Below are 9,046 nucleotides of genomic sequence, written 5' to 3' on the forward strand. Positions count from 1 at the left end.
GACCTAATCACCTCCAGGTTGCACCTCCAAATACCATCACTTTGGAGATTAGCTTTCAACACGAATTTTGGGAGGACATGGACATTTAGCCTGTATCCCGGATCAAGCCTTCAGCTGATATCTCAACTGTAACCTGAGACCCTGAACCAGAACTACCCACTTAAGCCATTCCCAGATTCCTGTGCTCAGAGACTTAGATAATAAATATCTGCAGTGTTAAGCTGCTAAGTGTTAGGATAACTTGCTACTCTGCCATAGAAGATTAATACACAGGGCCAGGCCACATTCAAGGGAAGGTGACATGCACTCCACTTATCAATGGGAAAAGTATAAAAGAATTTGTGGATATGTTTTAAAACTGTCCTAATTCACAAGGGAACAATAAAAAATTATTTTGTTCCCCACCCACGCACAAAAAAAGTTTAGGTGTTCTGTGGAAGCTGCTTTTGTTATTTGTTCTTCTTAATGTCAAAACAGTAACATGTGCTAGGAATCCTGGGTTCCTACTTGGTCAAAGAAAAGAGAGTTCTTGATGAAACTGGCCTTCCACCATTGACTTCATTAAAAATATGATTCCTTTTTCTGGAGTTTCTCTCAAGTAGCTTCCGTGAACATATTATGCTTGGCCTCACCTTTAACCACGCTGCTCTCAGGCTGGTCCCTACTCTCCTCTTCAATTTCCCTTAGTAGGAAACTAACTCCTATTCATCCTTTATATCCGAGGCTAGGAATCCACCATATCCAAAAATATACTCACCAAAAAAAAAAAAAAAAGGCTCCTTAGGAACCCACTGCTGCCTGGAACTCCCAGGTGCACATCTCTCTTACTGTATTCACTACCCTGTATTATGAAGATCTGTTTGTGTGTCTGTCTTCCCCATTGGGATGTGTGGCAGGGACTATGTCTTATTCCCCACATTAGTGCCAGCATCCAGCACACTGGGAGCACTGCCAGTCAGTAAACAGTGATGATGGTGTGATCGCCACACCTAGAGGACCAACAGCGAGAACTGACACCACCATACAACACGCTAAGGACATTTTCACACCATCTCTTTTAATCCTCGCAATGACAAGATTGACTGCAATTCCCCTTTGGCAAATGAGGAAACTGTTGCACAGAGAGATTGAGAAATTGTCTGTGGTACCCAGCTGGTGAGTGGGACCATCCACCCACCCATCCACAAGAGTCATCAGACCCCAGAGTCTGCCCTTCTGCCCCAATTCTATATTGAATTCTATATTCTCAATCCAAACAAAACCAGTTCCAACAGTTAGGATTCTTAGAAAGAAATAACATTTGAATAAGTAATGTCTCTTAGATTATATATAATTATATATAATGTGCCAAACTATTAAGTGGTAAAAAAGAGGATGAAAGAGAGTAAAGCACAACTGAGTCATTTTCATAACAAATTTTGCACATCTTAAATAAAATGTTGTGCACAAAAATGCAGACATAGGTAAAGGGGGGCATTCTTTGATTGAATTGTAAGACCTACTCACACTTAGAAACCTGCAGGCTCAATGACCAAGAAAGAAACCATTGAATCCTTCAGCTACATCCCAACATTTCTCATTTTCAGACCAGTGAGTCTATTCTACCCTCTAAAACCTTTGGGTCCCTAAACAATTAACACAATCAGCCTGCTTACAGGGAGAACTAAAGGAATGAGCCTCCAACCCTAACCCGTTATAAAGACTAATACAAACCTCACATAAACTCAGGAGTTGCATTTACTGGAAGTGGGATCTCCCATTGTCATGTAATTATACTCTAATTATGCAGGCAAACACTGTTCTCGAAAATGCTTTTCGATTCACACTGATTAAGTTATGCTGCTCCATACATGCAGGACAACAAAACGGGGAGGTGGGCTGGGGGGGCAGGATGCAGAATAAACATGAGACTGACCTTGCAAAGGTCAAAAGAACAACAGATGCATTCTCCAGGCTTTTGAAAAAAACTGATCGTGCAGGGAACGTGTTTTCATGAGCACCCCTCTTCAGAAGCTTAATCTGGCCTACAAACTGGGCAAAAGAGGTGAGTATGTGTGCAGTTTACTCATTTGTGTTCTGAATGCAAATGTTATTATTTGAGGATTTGCACAAAATGTGACATGGAGACACTGTGAGGAAAAGGGGAGGCAAAGAGCAATTTTCAGTCCAACAGTATTATTATTTAGATACAGCCTCCACTCCAGTGACTAGTAAGCCCTCTTAACAAACAATCCATCCTGAAGGGAAGAAGTCGAAGTTCAAAGAATTTGAGAATTGTGAAAGGTAAACAAGGAGGTGGACTGGTAGGGAAATTAAACCTGAAGATTTGGGAGAGTAAGTGGTAAGTTTCTGGTTGTTTTTCCTCTTTTCTTTCCTGCCTTTGACCTGAGAGCAGCTCTGGTCATAAAACTGGGCAGCTCTGGGGCACCGGGGTGGCTCAGTCGTTAAGTGTCTGCCTTCAGCTCAGGTCCCCACATGGGGCTCCCTGCTCAGCGGGAAGCCTGCTTCCCCCTCTCCCACTCCCCCTGCTGGTGTTCCCTCTATGGCTGTCTCTCTCTCTGTCAAATAAATAAATAAAATCTTTAAAAAACCTGTGCAGCTCTGGTTTTTTGTTGTTGTTGTTTGTTTGTTTGTTTGTTTTTCCAGAGAATAAGGAAAAAGGACTGAGAGCAACCCCATCTCAGATCTACAAAGTAGCAGAGAGCATAGTGAAAACTCAAAGAGAAAGTCTGGATTTCTGGTCACAGGACTGAGAAAGGGGCCCCTGGGAGCCAAAGAGTGTTTAGGGAATTACAGAGAGGAGAGAGCTGGTGAAGGGGATCTCTTAATTCCATGTACAAATGGGCACAAATCCTCAGCTTGCCCTAGGGCTGTGCATGTGCAGGAGAGACCCAGAGCAACACAGCAAAGACTTTGAGAACTGAACTACAAACATAAACAGGTGCCTGCACCCTGGCTAACCTCTAAGTGCTACATGCATGAAACAGACACCAAGGAACACAGCAAAGATTTTAAAAACTTAAGTGACATTGGAACCACCATTCACAGAAGGCAAAATAGAACTTGTGGTAGTAATCTAGCCAGGTAACTGCCTGCTAAACAACAAGTCAGTGTTCTCCAGAGGATTTTAGCAGGACACAGAGTCTCACAACAAAATCATCAAAATGTCAAACCCTGTTTGGCATACGAAGAGCCAGGAATATGTATGTAACCAATTCTCAAGAGAAAAGAAAATCAACAGACACCAACCCTGAGTTGACCCCAATATTGGAATTAACAGAGGCTTTAATGTGGGTATTATAACTGTGCTCCATGGGGTAAAGGTAAATACACTTCAAATGAATGGAAAGATAGAAGGTCTCAGCAGAAAAATAAAAACCATGTAAAGAAATATAAACTTTAGGGGTGCCTGGGTGGCTCAGTTGGTTAACTGTCTCCCTTTGGTTCAGGTCATGATCCCAGAGACCTGGGATTGAGCCCTGCATCAGGCTCCCAGCTCAGCAGGGGGCCTGCTTCTCCCTCTGCCTCTGCCCCTCACCCCTGCTCTCCTGCTCTCTCCCATTCTCTCTCAAATAAATAAATAAAATCTTTAAAAAAAGAAATGTAAACTTTAGAACTGAAAAATACAATGTCTGGAAGAAAACAGAATGGAGATGACAGAGGAAGGAGTCAGTAAACTCGAAGATAAATCAAAGGAAATAATTTGAAAAACAGAGGGAAAGATTAATTACAAACAACTGAACAGAGGCTCAGGGACCTCTGGAATAACATCAAAACATCTAATATTTGTGTCACTGGAGGTCCAGAAAGGGAAGAGAAAGAGACTGGTATGGAAAAATACTGGAAGAAATAATGACCAAAAACTTCACAAATTTGATGAAAGATATAAATCTACAGATCCAAGAAGTTCTGTGACCCATCAAACAGGATAAACTCAAGGAACACAGGCTGAGATACAGCATAATAAACTTGTGAAAACCAAAGATAAAGGAAAGATCTTAAAAGGAGCCAGAGAAAAGTGACACCTCATACAGGGGACGATTGGAATGACTGTGGATTCCTCACCAGAACCTACAGAAGACAAAAGACAGCAGAACAACGTTCTATACTCAGTGCAGATATTCTTTAGGAATGACAGCAAAACGAAGACATTCTCAGATGAAGGAAGACTGAGAGAATTTGTTGCCAGCACACTTGCTCAAAAACAAATACTAAAGGAAGTTCTACAGGCTGAAGGGAAGTGATGTCACAGGGAAACTTGGTACTGCAGGAATTCCTTTAGGAATGAAGGAAGAACAATAGAAGGGGTATATATCTGACTAAATATACTAGACTATTTTCTTAATTTCTCTAAAATAGTGATACTGCTGAAAGAAAAAAATATATAGCATTTTCTGGTAGAATTTTCAGTAAATATAGGCGAAATACGCAGGGACAGCTATAATATAAGAGAGAGGATAGGGGAACCTGGATGGCTCTGTTGGTTAAGCGTCCGACTCTTGGTTTCAGCTCAGGTCATGATCTCAGGGTCATGAGATTGAGCCCCACATCAGGCTCTGCACTCAACGCAAAATTTGCTGGAGATTCTCTCCCTCTCCCACCCCTCTACTCCTCCCCCAAATCACACTCATAAATAAATAAATAAACAAACAAACAAATAAAATAAAATGAGAGGGTAAAAGGACTTATATGCTTATGAAGTTTGTGTATTTTACTTGAATTGGTAAAATATTAATCTAAATAGACCATGAAAATTTAGGTATGTATATCATAATCCCTAGAGCAACCACTATAAAATAATATGAAGAGAAATGGGCAAAAAAATAGATAAATTAAAATGAAGTCCTAAAAACATTCAAATAATCCAAAAAATGTAGGAAAGAGGGAACAGAGGAACAAAAACCAGTGAGAAAGAAAAAAAAAAAAAAAAATATATATATAAAATAGGAGGCCTAAAGCCAACCATATCAATAAGTACATTAAATGTAAATGGTCTACATCACACCAACTAAAAGAGAGATTTTCAGATAGTATTGAAAACACAAGACCCAAATATATGCTGTATTTAAAGAAATATAATGACTTCGGTTAAAAGCAGAAGGATAAAAGAAGATATACTATGAAAATACTAGTCAAAAGAAACTGGAGCAGCTATATTAATATAGACAAAGTAGATTTCAGAAAAAGAAATGATGATAAAGGGATCAAAAAGAACTTTAATAATAGTAAAAGGACCAATTCACCAAGAAGACACACCATTCCTAAATGTGCATGTACAACAAAAGAGCTTCAAAATCCATGGAGCAAATCATGATTGAATGAAAAAGAAAGTTCATAATTATTCCCGGAGATTTCAACAGTCTTCTCTCAATAATCAATAAATTCTAGTGCAGAAAATCAGCAAAATATACAAGACTTGAACACTGTAAATCAACTTGATCTAATTGAGATTTAGAAAACATTCCATCCAGAGAGCCTGAGTGACTCCATCAGTTAAGTGTCTGCCTTTGGCTCAGGTCATGATCTCAGGGTCCTGGGATTGAGCCCCAAGTCAGGCTCCCTGCAGGGAGCCTGCTTCTCCCTCTCCCTCTGCTGCTCTCTCACTCACTCTCTCTCTCTAAAATAAATAAATAAATAAAATCTTAGGAAAAAAAAAAAGAAAGAAAACATTCCATCCAAAAAAATAGAATACACATTCTTTTCAAATGCACATGGGACATTCATCAAAATAGGCCATATTTTGAGTCATAAAACAAACATTAACAAACTTGAAATAAAAAAATTTTGCGAAGTACATTTTCTGGTCATAATGAAATTAAACTAATAATCAATTACAGTAAGATATCTGGGAAACATCAAAACATTTTGAAATTAAAAAGTACACTTCTAAATAATCTATGAGCCATAGAAATCACAAGAAAAATCAGAAAATATTTTGAACTGAATGAAAAAATTTAAGATATCAAAGCTTGTGGATTCCAGCTAAAACAATGCTTAGAAGGATTCTACAAGATAGTTCCTAGAACTAACAAGTAAATTTAGCCAGGTCACAGGATATGCAGTAGTATACAAAAATCAAGTGTATTTTTATATACTAGCAGTGAACAATTAAAAATAGGAATCACACAGACAGGACCATTTCTAATAGCACCAAAATTCACAATGCTACTCCCAAGTGAAAAAAAATTTAGAGTGATACAGAATCTGTATGCTGGTGTGTATGGCAGCATTACTCATAATTGCCAGAGACTGCCCTTCAACTGGTGAATGGATAAATCATGGCACACCATTAAATGGAATATAAAGTAATAAAAAGAACTGAAATGTTGATTCAGATGAATTTCAAATGCATTATGCTAAGTGAAAGAAGCGAGTCTCAAAAGGTTAGGAACTGTATGATGATTCCATTTATATGATATTTCCGCAAAGACAAAACTTTAGGGATGGAGGAGGCATTGTCGGGAATGTGGGTAGGAGGAAGCTACAGGCCACAAAGGGTCAGCATGAGGGAAATTTGGGGGTTGAATGGAACTATTCTGTTTCTAGATTGTGGTGGTGCTTACATAATTATCAACTTGTCAAAACTCACAGAACTGTTTGGCAAAAAGTGTACATTTACCGCATGATAACTTAAAATTAAATTAAAAATTAAAAAAAAACACACACAATGAAATCCACACTCCTCATCTGAGTCCAATCTGAGTTACCAATGCAGCTCAAAACACAGTGGGATTGCAAACCAGGGTTCTAAATCAAGGACACCAGAGGAAATCCATTTTTGTTGTTGTTTTAGTCTGATAAAATAAAGAAGGGAAATAAATGTGCTGTATCATGTTATAAAAATAATAATATGGCCAACAATTGTCAATGGATTTTTTCTTTTAAGTCAGAGGATATTTCCCTTCGGAAGAAAAATATTGAAGAGCTCAATAAGGCAATATCACACTTCCTTGTATTACATGCATAATCAATTTCTTTCTCCAGAATGCTCCCATCTTTGGATTCTTCTCCTCGTTTTTCTTTTATTCCAAGAGAGCTACTGAAATTGCTACATTCCTTCCCTGTGCTTGAAATAAACATACAGAGTAAAATGTAGGTCAAGGGCAGTAATGGCTTCCATACTGTTAGGAAACTCCATCTTCAGCAATGGCAATCACATCAAAGTATATTTTAGTTTTGTTTTTTGATCGCCACACTATTGTTAGTCATTTGTTTCAGAAGCTGTACATTAGACCAATGTGCATTTGTTCTGGGAAGTATTGTGTATATAAGTCTTCCCAGCAGGGGCGACCATGAATTGGCTTGCTGCAAGGGCCAATTGTGTGTGAAGACATAAGTCCATCGAACGGTACAGAACATTAAGAACAAATATTTTTCCAGCATTTTGTAAAAGGGAATGTTCTGTAAGTACTATGTGTTTTTATAGTACAGGATAACAGTGCCCTTTGCCAAAAAGCAAAACCATACCATTTTCTCTAGCAATTTCTCAAAATAATTTTTTATTCCCAGGCGATGACTCAAAAATTTTAATAATGTGCAAACATACAACTAAATATCAAGTATAAAAACTCCTTAATAAGGCAAAAATATATCCCCTTGTAATTCTGACTGTGAAATTCATACATTTTCATTTACTTTCAATTATAAGAGCCATAGAGTACAGTTATGACAACGCTTAACTTCTTTTATAAAATCTAGAAATGGGCCTCAGAATTAGCATTCTAAATAATACCAATTTAATTTCTTTAAAAAAGTTTATTTATGATAAAGGTGTGGAATTGTTTAAAATATGATATAGGGAAACCCTATTAGAACCAATTCCTTTTGTTTGGAGTATTCTAGTTAGTGACAGGACAGTTCACAGCCTGAAATCTGATCTAGCATGGGTTTGCGTCCTATGGATTAACATTAAAAATAATTTCTTTTATATTTATTTAAAATTAACACTAGCTTGAATACTATGTTAAGCATCCCTGTCTGAGCTGAATAGGGCTATCTGGAAATGGTAAATTGTTTCTCTGTGTCAGTAGATATTCATCATTTGCGTCGCTTGGGGCAAAGTGTCATCTGTTCCTGCAGCCTAGGCCGAGATGGGTTTGGAGCAAGCAGTCCGGACGGCAGGAAAGGGCCAGACGCCTGAAAGCCTCTGAGATCCCCCAGACTCGGCCAGGGCAGGAAGGACTTTGTGTCAGACCTTCCCCGCGTCGTTGTCCGGGAGCACGGGTAGCGCGCAGGTCCCAACGAAGACTTACACCTGGACACCTGGGATGCCTTATAATTCGGAACAGGTGCGGTGCAGGTGACTCCCGATGGGCCCGCGAGACCAGATCGCTTGATTCTGGGGATGCAGCAAGAAACAGTGTGTGTTTCAAGCACAACAATCCAAGTACCAACAACCATCTGCCAGGGGCTCACCCTCAGCCCTCAGCCCGGGCTCCAAATCCCTCCCACCTCCGGGGGGCTCGGCGCCTTAAGGCCCTCCTTGTCCCTCCTGGCCACATCCCTCCGGACTTCACCGTCTCACTCACCTGGCTGCACCCGCGCTGTCCTGGGAGGCCTCGCCTAGTCTTGACCACAGGCTGCCCAGCTCCGCCCCACCCCGCCCACCAAGGCCCGGTCCCGCACCAGCGTTGGCCACGCCCCCTGCACCTGTGCCACGCCCCTCGCCACGCCACGGCACGCCACGCCAGACGTCACCCTTTGCCCGACCCTGCCCACCAGCTCCGCCCCATCACTCCCTCCAGACCCCTCCTACACGGTTCGCCACGCCCCCTAGCCGCGCCCAGGACCCGCCTCCGCTCTGGAAGGCAGGTGCGGGAGGCGGAGCCCCTGTGAGGATCCCAAGTCCTCCTCCCCTCCCTGCATCCTCCCCCACCCCCCACCCCAGATGACCCTATGCCGGGCTGTCTCCTGCACTTCCAGGGCCTCGGGACCTCGTGCTCAGGCCGCTAGTGTTGCCTCCCAGAACCCTGGGCCTCACCCTGGTGTTAGCGAAGCACCTGACAAAGCAGCCCTATAGACCCATAGACAAGGAAAAACAAGAAAA

The 9,046-nt window shown here is 40.9% G+C and overlaps 1 long non-coding RNA gene across 1 annotated transcript; it reads right to left on the minus strand.

The window, feature by feature from the left end:
• Nucleotides 1-5,684: 5,684 nt before the first annotated feature.
• On the minus strand, nucleotides 5,685-8,589 carry LOC144381995 (uncharacterized). Its single transcript, XR_013448402.1, has 2 exons — nucleotides 8,529-8,589; nucleotides 5,685-8,338 (listed from the first exon to the last, which is right to left on the minus strand). It is a non-coding gene; the product is annotated as an uncharacterized LOC144381995 (long non-coding RNA).
• Between the last annotated feature and the right edge of the window lie 457 nt (nucleotides 8,590-9,046).

The sequence above is a fragment of the Halichoerus grypus genome, chromosome 5 (assembly GCF_964656455.1).
Source record: "Halichoerus grypus chromosome 5, mHalGry1.hap1.1, whole genome shotgun sequence".
In the NCBI taxonomy this organism is placed as follows: Eukaryota; Metazoa; Chordata; class Mammalia; order Carnivora; family Phocidae; genus Halichoerus; species Halichoerus grypus.